General features: G+C 46.5%; 2 non-coding genes across 2 annotated transcripts; both read left to right on the plus strand.

The window, feature by feature from the left end:
* Positions 1–12,979: 12,979 nt before the first annotated feature.
* trnam-cau (transfer RNA methionine (anticodon CAU)) lies at positions 12,980–13,052 on the plus strand. Its single transcript has one exon. It is a non-coding gene; the product is annotated as a tRNA-Met (tRNA).
* An 808-nt stretch (positions 13,053–13,860) lies between these two features.
* On the plus strand, positions 13,861–13,933 carry trnav-uac (transfer RNA valine (anticodon UAC)). The gene has a single exon. It is a non-coding gene; the product is annotated as a tRNA-Val (tRNA).
* The last annotated feature ends 3,452 nt before the right edge of the window (positions 13,934–17,385 follow it).

The following is a 17,385-nucleotide window of genomic DNA, read 5'->3' on the forward strand; positions in this document are numbered from 1 at the left end:
AATGTACTTTCCATCCACCGGGAAGTGTAGGGGATGGAGAATGAAATGGGATTTAGTTCTAGTGCTTGAAACCCTTCAGCTCGTTCTATGATTTCACTAATTTAACAATTAGATTGAGTGGGTATTTCACCGCGTTCTTCAGCTCCTCTCTGAATTTAGTCTGGGTCAGGACATAAATACACGTGTTTGTGCAGGAACTGAGAAGCTGCAGCATCTTTGATGTGTGATCTGTGAGATAACCAGGGTCGATGAAGGAGTAAAAATACCGAATGTCTGCAATTCGCATATAAATGAAAAATACAACCTTTGTCAGCCACAACAGTATAAAACTGCCCGATATACTGAAGAGTAAAATGATGGATTTCTTTCGGTTCTCCATCTCTGGATCACTCTGATTCTCTCCATGACTGCGGCCCCGTAATACCCTGCGGACTCGACTGGACACTAAAATACACCTGACCGTCAGAACATTGAACAGCAAAATCAGACAGAACGGGACACAAGGGGTTAAAATGAGGTGAAACATCTCAAATGCGGACCATGCGGGGGAAGTACGGAAGCTCGGTTTAACCTCACAAAACCAGGGAACATTATCAATTATAACGTAAGGTTCAAATGTAAAGTACGTGGGGACATTCACCAAACAGCCCAGCACACTCACTGTTCCCAGAACCACAGCCGCCGTTCTCTCGGTGCAATATTTAGTTTTCAGCTTCTCACAACAAATGGCCACAAATCGATCAAAGGTGAAAGCGACTGTGAACCACACAGAAACCACAGTGACTGCAGCACTCAAGGAGGCAAGAGAACAACACACTGGAGTAATGAGCAGGAATGAATCTCTGAAATAAATCAGACCAATCCAATTCAATATCACACTAATGATAACGACCAGGAGATCGGCCACTGCCATTCCCACCAGGTAGGCACTGATACATCTGGAGAGACCGCACTTTCCTCGGGACAGGATCACAATCGCCACCAAGTTAACTGTAAGGGAACAGAGAAATTACTGATCAGACCTGGAGTCATGAGGGGAGGATCTGAGGTGAAAATTCCAGCTTTGTTGCTGCATCGAAGTGTGGAAAGTGATTGATTGACCTGAGCAGCGCTTTCGGGCAGAGAGATGTTTTTAAACACAATGATCAATAATGAATTGGGAGATGGATACAGAAAGTGAATAAAGTGAGCACCGGATCCACTGGAAGGGCTGAGTGAGGGCACAGTGCCGGTGAGGAAGGGAGAAGGGGTTTTACACACCGGGAATCCAGCGGATTAAAGCCGGATTTGGGCTCCAGACGGATGGAAAAGAGAGAGAAGTGTCGGAAGGTGAGGGGACGCGGGAGGTGCAGCTTGTGTGTTGCTCTGGGTTAAGAGAGCCGACAGTGAGTGAGATTGGGAGGGAGTCAATGAAAAGAGTAGTGTACATGAACGTGTAGGAGCTCGAGAGGTGTCAGGATTGGATGGGTTGGGAGAACGGACAAACTGAAGGAACCGACGAGACAGAGGATTCATTGCAGCGTGAGCAGAGGCTGGGATTCAGATCGAGAGACTGTACACAATCCAACTATTACATTTAACAGTTCATTTCTATAGTTATTGGTGTCAGGGAACCTGTGTTTGGTACAAAATGTGTTTAATAAATTTAATTTGCAAATTCAATGAAAATTAAAATGAAAAGTATTAATAAAATTAATCACGTTGTTATTGAACTTATCCGAGCTTGAAAAAAACAGTTTCCGAATAATTGATTACAATCAAGAAATTTCTGATTATATTTTTGAAGTAAATTTTTAATTATGTTTACTGTTAAGTTGGAAAGCAAGGAACATTCACAAAAACAGTCTGAGGACCTGACAATGATATGAACATGAGGAGCGAGTCCGACAGTAAAAACTCACCCAATCTGACCACATCATAAAAACACCTTCAAATCACATTTTCTCTGTTTAATTGTCCTGGAAGTTTCAGCAGTTCATTCTGATGAATTATTCACACCACAGTCTCTCGCTTTCCCTCTCAGTCGCCCTCTCTATCACTCACTCTAATCACTATCTCAAGTCCATTTTCATATCCGATTAAATCCTATCATCCTGTGCCTGCATTCTGTTCACCAGCCCCGTGTTCCACCGATCCTATTCTCAGTGTCAGTTTATTAAATAGTGAAGCCTCTGTGGAATAGTTTAATGTTTCTACAGATCATTCAATTCTCCACCTGTTCAACAACACTGTTCACTTCATCTACAAATCATGGAATAAACAGAATCGAATGCCTCTCCAAGGCTGATCTCACAATAATTGAGATTCCTTCTCCTGTAATTATAAAGTAAAGTGATAGATGGCGGGATTGTTGAATTTACAAAACGCCAACATCACACTTATAACCTACAGGTACATAGAAGGGCTGCTGATTCCAACAGGGACAGTGCAAATTGAGACAACAAAACATCAAAACATTTCATTTTACAATGAAGTCCAGTGACAGTCAGTGAATTCATCCACAGTGAAGCAGAGAAGGAGATGTGAAAGAATCAGCAGCAAACTCAGTTCAGTAACCAGACATCTGAAACGGCGTCAGATACACACATAATGAAATAACATTTCATAACAGTGATCACCAATAAATACATTGAAATCCCAGTTAAACTGAAGCATGTTATTGGGGAGGGAGGACACTGCACTGCCTCCTTGTAACACTGAGACCGTGAGCTGTCTCATTATCAATCATTGAAAACACATTGATGAAAACATATTCCAGGGCAGGTTAGTTCCACAACAAGAAAACCTTAACAGCTCCTGATAGTCTGCTACCAACTCTTCGCCCAGAATCCAGATTCCAATATATTCAGTACAGAGAATGATACAGTAAGAATGCCAGTGTTGGATATACAAAGTTCATGACAGATATAATGCACCTCCGACATTCCACCATTCAACCAATAGTGCAGAACAGGTGACTATGAAATATGCAGGGGGAAAAACAATTTGCCAAGTACAGCAGCAGAGTTAACACCGATTTACACCATTAACAGCTGAAAGAACGGCTTACCCGGAACTCCAACGGCTGCAAGAACAGGATAATAAATACGTTCTATCTGAACCATCACTGGATATCCCATTTCTGTGAGAAGCACTGACTTCTGTTGGCCTGGAAACCGCAGCCACGGCAGGCACTCTGAGCTGATCCATTCCAACAAGCCCTGATTTATACAGGGGGTAATTCTCCACTGACACGGTTTTACCCCTGATCATTGCTATTAGTTACAGTCAGTTTAACAAACACATTATATTAGCAGCTTTGACTCCGATGTAAATAATGTGGTGAATGGAACACAAACATCTCAAAGCCCAGGTTATTAACTTAATCAGATCTCTCTCAGGAATAAAGTTTAAATCTGATCTCATACTGGACTGATCCAACAATAATGAGCAGCTCCATTTACAGTTTTTATATAATTGTATTGACCATGTTCACTCCTGGAGATTCAGTTGTAATTTAGACCGATTTCTCCGCTGTGTAGACTGAATCCAGGGACAAAAGCAGACCCGTTTCACTCTGTTCCTGCAGTTTCCCCAGTTAGAATATGAATTGTGAGTCTTTGACAGAAATGACTGTGGGTGATATTAGGGGACGGACACTGAACGTGTCCCATTGACATTCTTCTCTCCGCTATTTTACTGCAGATGTTTACTCGTTTATTCCACATTGGTTAACGGCTCCAGTAAAATTGTCCCCGTGCAACACCGAGATCAGCTCATGACCCGATTTGACCTCCTTCACAAAGGCCCCGTGATTTCCTCACCCGCCTCTATTCCTTCCTCAGCCCATTGCCATTGAAACCCTCATTAATGCCTCTGTTCCCTGCACCCCCCAACCAACAGACTCCATTCATCCGGCACTCCTGGCCGGCCACCCAACCTCCACCTTCCATAAACGTGAACTCATCCAAAACTGTGTAATCCGTGTCCAACCAGCACCAGGTCCTGCTCGGCCTCCCTGACCCTCACCGACTCCCAGTTCCATATCCCTTAAATTTAAAATTCTTATTCCTGGGATTAGATCCCTCCATGGCCCACCCCGCCTTACCGACAGACAACCCATCCAGTTACCTCCTCATTCTCCAGACACTGGCCTCTTTTGCTGGGACTACCCTCAATTGGTTCCACTCACCTATCTGATCATAGTCAGGAGAAGCTTCTCTTCCCAATCCTTGGCTCCCTCCTCTTCATCATCTACATGCTGCCCTTTGGTGACACAGTCCACAGACATGCAACAGCTTTCAGATGGACGCTGACAAAACCACCGCCTCCCTTGACCCTTCCAATGTCTTTGTGTTGTCAGACCCACACCCTGATTGAGATGAGACACAATTTCCTCCAGTTAAAATTTGGGAAGTCATGATCTTTGGCCCCAAAATCTTCACATCCTTGCCACAGATTCCATCCCCACCGCTGGCTTTTTGATTGGTGAGTTGCTCACCAATCACCAAAGCCCTTACTGACCTGCGTTGGATTCTAGTCTCCAAAGCCTGTCGCTTATTTTTATTCTTTCTTCCATTCAAATCCATCAGAGCCTCACCACTCCCTGTCTCTGTCACCTCCTCCATTCCGATACCCCCTCCCAAACACTCTGCTCCTCCACCTCTGGCCGCTTGTGCATCCGCAGTCCATTTGCCATACTTTTGACAGCCGTGCCTTAAGCCATCTCAACGTTCCAGAAAGCCCAACCTAAGTTGCTCCATCTCCCTCTCCCCCTTTCAGGTGTCAGATGTGGATCAGTGGTAGCAGTCTCGCCTCTGAGTTAGAAGGTTGTAAATTCAAATCCAACTCCTGAGACATGAACACATAATCCGGGCAGACACAACAGTGCCATTCTGAGGGAGTGCTGCACTGTCGGAGGGTCAGTACTGAGGGAGTGTTGCACTGTCGCAGGGTCAATACTAAGGGAGGGATGCATTGTCGGAGGGGCTGTATGGACGCACTGCTGCACTGTCAGAGGGTCAGTACTGCAGGAATGCAACACTGTCAGAGGGTCAGTAGTGAGGGAGCACTGTACGGTCGGAGGATCAGTACGGAGGGAGCGCTGTACTGTCGAATGGACAGTATCGAGGTAGTTCTGCACTGTGGCAAGGTCAGTAGTGAAGGAGCGCTGTACTGTCGAAGGGGTAGTATTGAGGAAGTGCTGCACTGTCGGAGGGTCAGTAGTGAAGGAGCGCTGTACTGTCGAAGGGGTAGTATTGAGGAAGTGCTGCACTGTCGGAGGGTCAGTAGTGAGTGAGCTCTGTACTGTCGAAGGGGCAGTATTGAGGAAGTGCTGCACTGTCGGAGGGTCGGTAGTGAAGGAGCGCTGTACTGTCGAAGGGGTAGTATTGAGGAAGTGCTGCACTGTCGGAGAGTCAGTAGTGAAGGAGCGCTGTACTGTCGAAGGGGTAGTATTGAGGAAGTGCTGCACTGTCGGAGAGTCAGTAGTGAAGGAGCGCTGTACTGTCGAAGGGGTAGTATTGAGGAAGTGCTGCACTGTCGGAGGGTCAGTAGTGAAGGAGCGCTGTACTGTCGAACGGGTCGTATTGAGGAAGTGCTGCACTGTTGTGGATGCCGCCTTGCAGACGAGACGTTAAACTGAAGCCCCATCTGTCTAGATGAAAAAGATCCCACGGCACGATTCTAAAAGGTGCAGGCGAGATCTACCCGGTGTCCTGGTCAATATTTATCCCTCAACCAACATCACTAAAACCGATTTTCTGGTCATTCATCTCATTGCAGTATTTGGGATCTTGCTGTGTACAAATTGGCTGCAGCATTTCCAACATTACCACAATGACTACACTTCAAAATCAGAGAATCATACATTTGTTACAGCACAGGAGGAGGCTATTCGGCCTATCGATCCCGTGCCGGCTCTTTATAAGAGCAATCCGTTAGACCCAATCTCCCGCTCTACCCTGTCGCCCTGCAAAGTTTTTCACTTGAAGTATTTATCCAATTCCTTTTTGAAGGCCATGATTGAATCTGCTTCCACCACCCTTTCAGGCAGCGCATTCCAGATCATAACAATTCGCTGCATTAAAATGATTTTTCCTCATATCGCCTTTTGTTATTTTGCTAATCACCTGAAATGATTTTGAACGCTTCTATCAAATCACCTCTTAACCTTCTCTGCTCGAAGGAGAACAATCTCAGCTTCTCCAGGCTCTCCACGTAACTGAAGTCCCTCATCCCTGGGAACATTCTAGTAAATCTTGTCGGCACCCTATCTATCTTCTTCACTTCCTTCCTGAAGTGTGATGCCCAGAATTGGACACAATACTCAAGCTGTGGTCGAACCAGTGTTTTATAAAGGTTCCACATAACTTCCTTGCTTTTGTACTCCATGTCTGCATTTATAAAGCCCTAGACGCCACATGTTTTTTTAACCGATTTCTCAAACTATCCTGCCACCTTCAAAGATTTGTGCACATATACCCCCAGGTCTCTGTGTTCCTGAATTCCCTTGAGAATTGTACCATTTAGTTTATATTGCTTCTCCTCTTCCTGCCAAAATGTGTCACTTCGCACATCTCTGCGTTAATTTCATCTGTCATGTGTCCGCTCATTCTACCAGCCTACCTATCTCCTCTTGAAATCTTTCACTATCCTCCTCACTGTTCACCACACTTCCAATTTTTGAGCCATCTGCAAATTTTGAAATTGTGCCCTGTGCACCCAATTCCAAGTCGTTAATATATATCAAGAAAAGCAGTGGTCCCAGCACCGGCCCCTGGGGAACACTTCCTCCAGTCAGAAACACAATCGTTCACGACTATTCTCTGTTTACTGTCACTGAGCCAATTTCGTATCCATGCTCCCACTGCCCCTTTAATTCCATGGGCTTCAATTCTGCTGACAAGCCTATTATGCGGTAATTCATCAAACATCTTTTAAAAGTCCATGTACACATCAAATGCAATCCCCTCATCAACCTCCTGTTACCTCATCAAAAAACTCAGTCAAGTTAGTTAAACACGATTTGCTTTAAACAAATTCGTGCTGGCTTTCCTTTATTAATCCACCCTTGTCCAAGTGACAATTAATTTTGTCCCATATTATCGTTTCTAAAAGCTTCCCCACCACCGAGGTTAAACGACTGGCCTGTAGTTGCCGGGTTTATCCTTACACCCTTTTTTGAACAAGGGTGTAACATTTGCAATTCTCCGGTCCTCGGGTACCACCCCCATATCTAAGGATGATTGGAAGATTATGGCCAGAACCTCTGCAATTTCCACCCTTACTTCCCTCAGCAATCTTGGATGCATCCCAGCCGGACCGGGTGACTTATTTATTTAAGTACAGCCAGCCTTTCTAGTAGTTCCTCTATCAATTTTTAGTCTGTCCCATATCTCAACGACCTCCTTTTTTTCTGTGAGTTTTCTTCTTCCTTGGTAACGACAGATGCAAAGTACTCATTTAATACCTCAGCTAGGACGCGGGGACTTGGCCTAACATTCAGAGCCAGGACGTGCAGGAGTGAAGTGAGGAAATGCTTCGACGCACAAAGTGTGGGAAAAGTTTGGAACGGTCTTCTGTAAAACGGCAGTTGATGTTAGCTCAATCAAGAATTCTAAATCAGAGATTGATAGATTTCTGTGAACCAATGGTATTAAGGGATATGGGGCTAAGGCGGGGATATGGAGTTAGGTAACAGGTCCACACTGATCTGATCGAATGATGGAAAAGGCTCGAGGGGCAAAATGCCACCGCCACTTGCTGCCTCCTGATATGTGCCAGCTTCTCCTGCAAGAAAGCGGGATGTGTGTCTGGTGATGTTCCTATGATGGTGAATAGCTGCCAGTGTGTGTGGCCTGTGAGTTGTGGCTGAGCGGCTTGCAATGTTGGTAATGTGTTAGGGCGAGAGGGTTGAGTACTGATGGGAAGAGTGTGTTGGTATGTGGGTGATGGGGTGTGTCGTGCGTGGAGCAATGGGTGCGGCTAGTGGTGTAGTTGGTAGGAGGCGCCACTTGAAAGTTGACCTCGCTCATCTTGACCACTCATGTCAAAGCATTGAACTTCTTCCTGTACTGCATCCGTGTTCATGATACTGTGCACCTGGCATTGACCTCATCCCCGACTGCCTCCCACTACCTTTTGGGTGTATGTCTGGAGGACCTCTTGCCTACCGTGGATATAGGATGTCCCTCCTTCAGTCCACCTCTTGCACCAAGAGATTCAGCAGAGAACCTTGGTGCAGGTGTTCTCAGACCGGCAGATTGGTGAGTTCTGGCATGCAGATTGGAGGATGTGGGATTGAGTGGTGTGCAACCTTTATTCGATATTTTAAATTAACTCATCAGTATGTCAAAATAGGGATGGGACCTGCATCCGTGGTATATGTGTGCGATGTCTCATCTCCGTTCATACTCCTTGCAGACAGCAGGCTGTTATATTCAGCAAATAACAGGTACCAGCTACCTTTAATAGATTTCTAACAGACAGCCTGCCTTTAAGAGATTGGAGCTTCCCCCTGCTGGTGGAAAGTGCGAATTTCATGCAATCCTCGTTCAACGCTGATCTCCAACGCAGATTGCAGGTGAGTCCTCAGGCCTGACGAAAATCTCGTCCTGCCTGCGCTGGGACCATTGGGCACGGGGTAACAGCGGATCGTGCTCCTCCCGCCCAAAAACAGGCCCTATCCAAATTTCCTCCTCAGTGTCCAGGTAACATTCTCGTAAATCTGCGCTGCACTCCCAAGACCAATATGTCCTTCTGAAGGTGTGGTACCCACAACTGAACACTGTACTCTCAGTGTGGTCTATCCAGGGCTTTGTATAGTTGTAGCATAACTTCTACCCCATTTTATTCTGGTCTTCCAGATATAAAGGCCAGCATTCATGAGACTTTTATGATTATTTTCTGTACCTGTCCATGACATTTTAATGATCTATATACATGGACCTCTAAGTCTCTTGTGATTTTGTGATTTCCGTTCCCACTGCTGTTTCCCTGCACCAGTTACAAAGTACAGTCCCGATCCCATTGCTGCTGAGACCCTGTGCTTCTGCCATCTCAAGCCTTCATTTCTCCAACACTCTCATCGCCTCACATATTTAAATTAGCCGAGCGAGGAAATACCACCTGGAATCACAGAGCCTTTCCCTGAGATCTCACGGTGTCACCCGTCCAGTTAAAGGAGCCTCACCCTGTGATCTCACCGTGTGACCCGTCCAGTTAAAGGGGCCTCACCCTGTGATCTTACGGTGTGATCCGTCCAGTTAAAGGGACTTCACCCTGTGATCTCACGGTGAGACCCGTCCAGTTAACGCGGCCTCACCCTGAGGTCTCACGGTTTGACCCGTCCAGTTAAAGCAGTCTCACCGTGTGATCTCACGGTGTGACCCGTCCAGTTAAAGGGGTCTCACCCTGAGATCTCACGGTTTGACCCGTCCAGTTAAAGGTGTCTCACCCTGAGATCTTATGGTGTGACCCGTCCAGTTAACAGGGTCTCACCCTGAGATCTCACGGTTTGACCCATCCAGTTCAAGTTATCTCACCGTGAGCTCTCACGGTGTGACCTGTCCAGTTAAAGCGGCCTCACCCTGAGATCTCACGTTGTGACCCATCCAGTTAAAGAGCCTCAGCCTCTGATCTCACGGTTTGACCCGTCCAGTTCAAGGGGCAAGAGAGAGACAGAGGAAATTGTCCCAGTTCCATTAAAGCGTGCAGGATCTGCTCCAGCTGCAGTCGATGGGGATCGATGTCGGGGAGGAACTCAGGGAGTTGAAGGGCCAGAAAGTCTCACTCTTCGCCTCCGAGGCCTCGAAGATCACCTTTCGGTCCAGAGTCCGCTCCGTGGGGCAGGGCGAGAAATGTTCGCGCTTCTTCTTCCAGAAGCTACACAGAGGGACCTCTGGTGATCAGCAGTCTGAAGGAGGAAGAGGGCTCGGTGACGTCTTCACAGACCGACATACTGAGGATCAGTAAATCCTTTTAGCCGGACTGTATGACGCAAAGCTCAGAGACAGCACGGCCTCCCAACCCTTCCTGTCCTCTATTACGGAGGCCTAAGAGGACAGCGATTGACAGAGCCTGGATCGCCCACTGACCTTGGTCAAGCTGACAAAGGCCGTCCGGTCCTTCGAGAATAGTAGAAATCCGGGGAATGATGTTTTACCGGTTGAGTTGTACTCGGCTCTGTGGGACTGGTTTAGGCCCAGGCCTACTGGATGTGTAGGGGAGTTTTCTTCTGGCAGGCAGCATTTCAGAGTCCATGAGGAAAGGCATCATCACCCTCATCTACAAGCAGAAGGGGGAGAGGGAAGAAATAAGAAATTGGCGACCCATTTCCTTGCTAAATGCCGAATGCAAGATTCTGTCCAAGGTCATCGCCAACAGGCTCAAGTCTGCTCTGGAGCGGGTGATCCACCCGGATCAGACCTGCACTGTACCCGGCAGGAAGAGTTCAGATAGTCTTGAGCTGCCCAGGTATACGATCGCCTACGTGCAAGAAAGGCGGTGAACATCTGCCTCATCAGCCTGTACACGGAGAAGGCCTTTGACAGGATATTCCACACGTACATGATGGACGTGGTCTTCAAAACAGGGCTTGGGGAGGGAATCCGCGATTGGATCCGACTGCTTCTACGCTGACATCCATAGAGCATTCTCAATCAATGGGCGGGAGTCAGAGAGTTTTCCAATCAGCTCTTGGGTCAGGCCGGGCTGTCGACTCTCCGTGGTCTTGTTCATTTACCCCGTCCATCAGGAAGGACACAGGTATCAGGGGTTGACGATCCCATGCAGTGCAGATTCTCGGGATTGGGCCACCCTGTACATGGATGACGTCACCGTCTTTTGCTCCAATCAGCAGTCGGTCCACAGACTGATGTGCATCTGCGAACGTTTCGAGCTGGCCTCGAGGGGGCCACAGTGAACCGCAGTAAGAGTGAGGACATATTCTATGGCAGGTGGGAGACCCGATCCTTTGTCCCTTTAACCGTCAGGTCCGGCTACCTGATGATGTTGGGGATCGGGTTCGGGGGGCCCCAAGCCTCCACCAAGAAATGGGAGGAGCGGGTCGCCATAGCCAAACAGAAGCTTGGTATGTTGGGGGAACGCTCTCTCACCAGAACCAACAGGCACCTGATGATGAAGTGTGAAGTACTCGCGGTGTTGCTCTACGTGGCCCAGGTCTGGCCCATTCCCCACAGTTCCTTCGCAACAGTCACCCGAGCTATCTTCCACTTCGTCTGGAGGTCCAACGTAGAACGTGTCCACAGGGACACCATGTACAAGTCCCCAGGCAAAGGGGGCAGAAGCGTCCCCAATGCTGCCCTGATCCTGATGGCCACTTTTGCATTTGGCGGCCTCAGGATGTGTGTAGAGACCCGGTACAAAAACACCAAATGTCTCTACGTGCTGAGTTTCTACCTGTCCAATACACTGAGAAAACTGGGTCTGGTCATGGTGGCCGAACAGACGCAGGACGTCCCGTCCAGCTGGACCGTCCCCCACCACTGTCCCAGGTGGAGAAGTTCCTGAGGAAGAACCACTTCGACCACAAGGCCGTCAGACGGTGGAACGTTCTGGGGGTCGTGCAGGAAAAGGAGAGGGTGGATCCGATCGGTCAGTTCCCATTTGGCAGAACGTCTCGTCGCCAGAACTGACCAACAGGCACCAGGATATGGGCTGGATGGTGGTGAGAAGGGCCCTTCCCCTGCAGTCCTTCCAACATGTACGGTACCTCAGCACCACCTCAAGCTGCATTCAAGGCTGCAACGGGACTGAGACCGTCCTCCGTCTCTTGGTGGACTGGACCTTTACGCAGAAAGTTTGGAGAGAGATGCGTTGGTGTGTGTCCCGGCTGATCCCCAACACCTCGGTAACACAGGACGCTGTGCTCTATGGACTGTTCCCCGGGAGGCACACCGAGACAGATGTCAGCTGCTGCTGGAAGACCATCAACTCGGTGAAGGAGGCCCTTCGGTCCGCCCGAAACCTGCTGGTCTTCCAGCTGAAGGAGCTGTCCACGACCGAGTGTTGCCGACTGGCACACTCCAAGGTCCAGGAGAACGTGCTGCGGGACGCACTGAGGCGCGTTGCGGTCTACGCAAGGGCCCTATGGGAAAGAGCACCGTGTAAAGCCATCCCACCTTTATTTATACAGAATGTATTCCAAGACATGTACTGTGTATTGTATTGAAATAATGGGATCATCGTGTGTGCGATATGTTTTGTATTGTTTTGAATTGAAATTGCGAACTTTAACCCTGAACTGTATGTATCATTAAATTTATGAAATAAAGTATATTTCGAATATTTAAAAAAAAATTGCTGCTCAACGGCACTCCTTTGAGCAGCGAGAGACCTGTCCAAAAGACTGACAGAAGTCTTTTTTGCCTGAAAGTGAGTGCGGTTTGACGTGTTGTTGCTCAAAGGCACTCCCTGCTGGTGAGCAGAGGCAAATGCTCGAGTAAAACAGCTTTCAGGTTTGAGAAAGGAAAAGTGCCAACATTTTAAGCAGCAAGCAGTCTGTAAAGTTAAGTGAGCGGCCTTGAGCTCAATACCGCTCACTCCGAAAGCACGTTCACTATTTTGAGCCAGAATTTAACCAACGATTTAAGAGTGATTTTGCTTTCAAGTTTTAATCTCCACAAGTTTTCCACACTACCAGCTGAGCTATCGAAGGGAAGCAGCAAAGGTCTCTCTCTTTGGTGATTGTTCACCGTGTGCCTTTTGACACTCCTGGACTCGTGAAGTCGTGTGGGCATGACCGAGACTGACTCGGTACCTGCTCATACCGCAGCGCTGTGAGCGTTTGAGCTCCGACTTACTCGACACACCTTTGTCCAGTCGAGCAATGGGGAACGTGTCTGACCAAAATTCAGAAGATTGTTGGTTCGATTTCCAACTGGATGGAGAGATTTTGCAAACTGCGGATTGGTTTATGATTTTACACCTTGCAAACTTTCCTACTTGGTAGTGCTGCCTGGGTATTTCTGCATCAAATGCCTTCTTAGCGCAGAAGGCAGCGCGTTAGTCTCATAATCTGAAGGTCCTGAGTTCAATCCTCAGAGAAAGCATCATTATGCTTTTTTTTTCCATCTTTGCTCAAGACCAAAATCAATATTTTTTTCTTCCTGCTGCACACCAAAAGATTTGCTGCCCCTTGACCTCTCTGTACCGTAGCACGCAGTGAAGCTTAAGAAGCACATGGACCGTGGACTCGCTGAAAACTGACGCCACTTTTGTTTCTGGACAATTGACCCAAGTCAAAAGATGAGCGGAGAATTCAAGAATCTATCCTGCTATCTTTCACATGCTCAACGAGCACTCGACTTGAATCATAGAAATATTACAGCACGATGGCCGAATGATCTCCTCTTGTGGACAAACATAATACGATGATACTCAGTGTCGTCAGACGGAAAAGCAACACATTCCAAATAAGAGCAGAGAGAGGAAACTAGTCGAACAGCATAACAGCACGGTGAGATATTGTATTTGAGAAGGATGAGGAGGGAAAGTTTATCATGGTGGTCGTCGCATAGGGTATCATTTGTGAGTTGATAAGGACCATTTCGTGCTGCGACAGTGGCGGAAACCCAATTGGAGAAATTCAGCCCGGGCGCGGCCCCATCGTGCCCGGTGAGACGGAGGGAGGGGGCGGGGGGAAGTGTCAGAGCTGGGGCTCAATGGTGGAAGCAGCATAAAAGTTTAAAACGGTACTCGCCCAACGTGGGGCTCAAACCCACTACCCTGAGAGTTTTTAAAGAAAAGACGGAGCAGCCACTGTCTGTATCTCTTGCTGCACGTGAAACAACACATTCCAAATACGAGCAGAGAGAGGACACCATTCAGTTGCCCATTGTGTTCGGTAAAATATCCTCGGTTTCTGTAGTGTAGCGGTTATCACGTTTGCTTTACACGCAAAAAGTCCCTGGTTTGATCCCGGGCGGAAACGTTATTTTGAAACTTGGTCTCCATGAACATCCAGATCGAATTTCTTCTCGTGTCAAAAAGGGAGACAGTGGCTGCTCCCTTATTCTTTGTAAGCTGCATCTTTTACTTCATTGAACAGATAAATTTGAGTGTGAGAAAACTGATTCTCAGTGACGCTCATTTCAAGTTTTATTCCCTTTTAATCTGGAAGGATATATGGGCTTTGGACAGAGTGGCTTTTGAAAGGAGTTAGTGGGGTGGGATCGACAAACCTTTTCCACTGGTGGGGGACAAGGGAACCGAACCAACCATCTACCAAGTTCTCCTGAATTGCAAGTTGCAACGGGAAACCGGTCAAAAAAAGCCCTTTCATTGACCATGGAGGTTTCGACAATTTTCTGATAACAAAGAGCTCAATCTATTTCTCTTGTCTATTTCCAGATGTTTCCGGATACTGTCTGCATCTCTGCCCTGTGTTTATCTCACTATGTGTCCACCTGCAAGGTGGTTTTTGAACGAAGACGTGTGTTTTTCTTCTGTTCGTTCCATTAAATAAATGAGATCATCAGGTGCTTCCCTCCCTGACACTGGGGAACCAGAGGCAGACTTCAGAGTAGGGTTCTGTTAATTGTGAAGACGCAAAGAAAACATTAATTGCAGAATTATACAAACCATCTCAAAGGGAAAAAAACTGTGACCCTGACGTGATTTGCACACGCAACCTTCTAATCTGGAGTCAGACGCGCTACCGTTGCGCCACGAGACCTGGCTGCTACCATGGGCGTTTGTTTCTATCAATGTTTCTCAAGCACCACTTCATAGCTTCCAGATTGGTGGAATGGGTTGGCTTTCAAATCCCCGCCCACCCCCACCGGATGTCAGGCAGCATCAGAAGTTTCCTTCACCTGTCAGCGGCAGCATGGCGCTCGCTTCCATCGCCTGCTGTCAGCGGACTGCAGCAAATCCAATCACATTCATCCTGCACCCAGAATTAACACATCACAGGAAAAGGATGTGGGAAACTGCTCAAGATACATAACAGGAGGGGAAACTTCTGAAAAACACTTAGACTTTCGGTGTTGAGACGTCGATTAGAACTGCAAAAAAGAACGTGTGAAAATATAAACTATGCGTGTGATGTTTATACATGTAGGAAACTGCTCAAAATACATAACAGGATGGGAAGCTTCTGAAAAACACGTGGGCTTTCGTTGTTTGGACATTGGTTAGAATTGCAAAAAAAGAACGTGTTAAAATAAAATCTATGGGTGTGATGTTTATATATAAAGTGAATGTTTGTTCGCCGATTTCTCACATTACTGTCGCAACTATGGGTTGTTAATCCATCAACAATAACTTCCGCTTGATTTTAGCCCGAGTGGTTACAAAATAGCAAGTTTAATAGATTGACTTACAACAGAGTTGCACTACAGCTGTCTTCAACATTACATTCAACAATATTATTATTATAATATAACTGTCTACAGATCACATTAATGACAAGCAATCAACACAACCTGACCTCTCTGCGAATCCAGGTCGATCAGACCTGACCTTTGCGGATTGCCTGTGGCAATGGACTTCTGACTGTCCCCTATTGAGAGCTCCAACATTTGAGAAGGGAACATGCTCTATCTGTATACGATTCGGCTGCATTGTTCTGTACATAATCACCACTGATCTTTACTCATGGTCGTAAACCATCCCACTTTGCTGACTCTCAGAACCCACCAAAGATTGTTTCATGTCTTAGTGTTTATTTCGCCTTTCTCCGTCATCAGGTTTTGGATGCCTTTACTAGGTTAGCACAACCTGGAGTTCAGGTGTCCAGGACACCTAAGTTTCTCTGGACATCAACGTTTAATAGTTTCTAACAATTTCAAAAAGATTCTGTTTTTCTGTTCTTCCTACCAAAGTGAATAACCTCACATTTCCCCACATTATACTCCATCAGCCACCTTCTTGCCCACGCACTGAACCTGTCTATATCCCTTTGCAGACTCTTTGTGTCCTCCTCACATCTTACTTTCCCACCTAGCTTTGTATCATCAGCAAACTTGGATACATTACACTCGATCCCTTCATCAAATCATTAAAAGTCTTCGATAGGCATATAAATAGAATTGGAAATAGGATTGAAAGATTATGGCCAGGGCCTTTGCAATTTACACCCTTACTTCCCTCAGCAACCGAGGATGTAACCCATTCGCACCAGGTGACTTATCCACTTTCAGGACAGCCAGCCTTTCTAGTATCTCCTCTTTATCAATTGTCACCCCATCCAGTATCTCAACTACCTCCCCTTTTCCGGTGATTTAAGCAGCGTTTTCTTCCTCGGTAAAGACAGATGCAAAATACTCATTTAGTACCTCAGTCATGCTCTATGCCTTCATGCGTAGTAAGAGGAGTGGTAAGACCAATTTGGGACCAAAAAGGAGATCTACGCATGAAGGCATAGGGCATGGCTGAGGTACTAAATGAGTATTTTGCATCTGTCTTTACCGAGGAAGAAAATGCTGCCTAAATCACAGTAAAAGGGAAGGTAGTTGAGATACTGGATGGGGTGAAAATTGATAAAGAGGAGATACTAGAAAGGCTGGCTGTACTTAAAGTAGATAAGTCACCTGGTCCGAATGGGATGCATCTTCGGTTGCTGAGGGAAGTAAGGGTGTAAATTGCAGAGGTCCTGGCCATAATCTTTCAATCCTCCTTAGATAGAGGGTTTGGTGCCAGAGAACTGGAGAATTGCAGATGTTACACCCTTTTTCAAAAAAGTGTGCAAGGATAAACCCAGCAACTACAGGCCAGTCAGTTGAACCACGGTGGTGGGAAGCTTTTAGAAATGATAATCTGGGACAAAATTAACAGTCATTTGGACAAGTGTGGATTGATAATAGAAAGCCACTGTGGATTTGTTAAAGGCAAATCGTGATTGAGATTTGTGATAAGTTAACAGAGAGGTTTGATGAGGACAATATGGTTAATGTTGTCTAAATGGCCGTTCAAAAGGCGTTTGATAAAGTGCCACAAAATAGGCTTGTCAAAAGGGGCGACAGTGGCTGCTCCCTTATTCTTTAAAAGCCCACAGATAACTTTGAGTGAGCGAAAACTGATCCACAGTGACGCTTATTTCAAGTTTATACCCTTTTAATCTGAAAGGATATATTGGCCTTGGAAGGAGTGCAGCGCAGATTCACCAGATTGTTACCAGGATGCAATGCGTTAAATTATGAGAAGATGTTCTTTCAACTAGGCTTAAAATCACACAAGTCACACTGCAAAAAAGTTTTCATTTTTGATACATACATTAATGACCTGGACTTTGGTACACAGGGAATAATTTCAAAGTTTGCAGATGACACGAAACTCGGGAATGTAGAAAACAATGTGGTGGATAGCATCAGACTTCAGGAGGATATAGACAGCCTGGTGAAATTGACTTTATTAATAGAGGCATAGAGTACAAAAGCAATA

The sequence above is a fragment of the Heptranchias perlo genome, unplaced genomic scaffold, assembly GCF_035084215.1.
Source record: "Heptranchias perlo isolate sHepPer1 unplaced genomic scaffold, sHepPer1.hap1 HAP1_SCAFFOLD_47, whole genome shotgun sequence".
NCBI classification, from domain to species: Eukaryota; Metazoa; Chordata; class Chondrichthyes; order Hexanchiformes; family Hexanchidae; genus Heptranchias; species Heptranchias perlo.